At 35.8% G+C, this 1,460-nt stretch overlaps 1 long non-coding RNA gene across 1 annotated transcript in view; it reads right to left on the bottom strand.

The window, feature by feature from the left end:
* Positions 1–1,454, bottom strand: part of LOC102310689 — a 4,297-nt gene extending 2,843 nt beyond the window's left edge. Inside the window, exons 1-3 of the long non-coding RNA XR_001336852.2 lie at positions 1,428–1,454; positions 901–1,092; positions 624–809 (exon numbers count right to left, since the gene is read on the bottom strand). This is a non-coding gene — a long non-coding RNA (complement factor H-related protein 1). The remainder of the gene's footprint in view (positions 1–623; positions 810–900; positions 1,093–1,427) is intronic.
* Between the last annotated feature and the right edge of the window lie 6 nt (positions 1,455–1,460).

Here is a 1,460-nt window from a genome sequence, read left to right as displayed (position 1 = left end):
TTGGCTCAACAATAGCTTGTTTAAAGAAGCTGGGGACTGAGCCAGTATGAAGAGAAGTATTTATCATTTCCACAATATAGGGGCCAATTGAATCAAACACACTAGTGAAAAATGAAGATGGAAGGACATCAAGGGGGCTTGAAGTCTGTTTTATATGACAAAGCAGGCCTCTGATGTCTTGTAATGTAACAGGAGTAAAAGAGGACCAAGTATCAGAGGAGAGCAAGTTGAAAGTTTGATATTGAGAAGATGATGGAGAGAGTAGTATAGTATAAATAGTATAGAATAGAATAGTATAAAATGTTGTGTGTGTGCGTCTGCTGTTTGTGAGCTGGAAAGGTGCCAGTGTCCCTGAGACATTTTCACAGCATGCACATAATCATGTGGTAAAAGATTTCAGTCTGTGTAAGTGTAATAAAGAAAACAAAATCAAAAATTTTCTGTGTTAAAAATAGTACAGGATACTTCCAATACCTAGCTTCTAAACACTCACTGCTTTTTAACCATTTCCAGTTTCTCATTGCTGCAGTGAAACTGAAATTAATGCCCAGTTCTTACAGGTTTTTTTTGATGATGTAAAGTATTTGCCCCACCATTTTTATTTATTTATGTCATGTACGTACGTAAACACTTAATGGCGAGCTCCTTCCATTCCCCAGCTATGCAGTTAATCGTAGCTTTTCCTTCCATAATGTAATTGTCAAAGCACTGATAGGTTACTTCAGAGCCAGATGGGTATTGCTTCCGATAACAAGTTGTAATAACAGCATTTTCAACTTTGGGTGGAGGGCTGCAGTTATCATGATTAGCTGTAAGACATCACAACATGTACACTATTAATTTACACTCTGTAATCTTTTCATAAAAACATGCATCAAAATAATGCTTGAGGTGACTCACATTTACAGATATCATCAAGTGATCCATTTAAATCCCATCGTCCGTCACGACAGGTTAATTCCTCAATCTTAGCAGAGTATCCTTCATTGCAATCAATGAGCATCATTTCTTGGGTCTGTCCGTGTCGTTCAGTACTCCCTAGTATTCCTTCCCCATTAGGAATCTCAGGAGCTTCTCGACACCTTTGTTCCTCTAAAGTGGATATGAAAACAAACAATTATGCAAAAATTTGCAGATGGATGAAATCCATTTCCATATTTAAAAATGTGATCAGAATAAGCAGTGGAAGAAACTCTGTATGAATGCACTTATTGTAAGATATTACAGAAAATATTTTCACACCAGTTTTCTTAAACATAACTGCAGATAAAACTCAAATGTTAAAAAGATGTTTAAAACAGATTTCAAAACTTATATTTTTCTACCTAAACATCTTATACTCCCCATCTTGACATTGGTATTGAACAAGTCACTGTGTTTGCTTCAAGCTAATAACAGAAGATACTTTAATTAGAAACTTTAATTACCAATACAGCTTTCAACTCCAGACCAAACACCGT

This window comes from Haplochromis burtoni, unplaced genomic scaffold, assembly GCF_018398535.1.
Source record: "Haplochromis burtoni strain Fernald_Lab_line unplaced genomic scaffold, NCSU_Asbu1 Contig_217, whole genome shotgun sequence".
In the NCBI taxonomy this organism is placed as follows: Eukaryota; Metazoa; Chordata; class Actinopteri; order Cichliformes; family Cichlidae; genus Haplochromis; species Haplochromis burtoni.
Note: the sequence above shows the minus strand (reverse complement) of the source record. Positions and strands in the feature narration are given on the sequence as shown.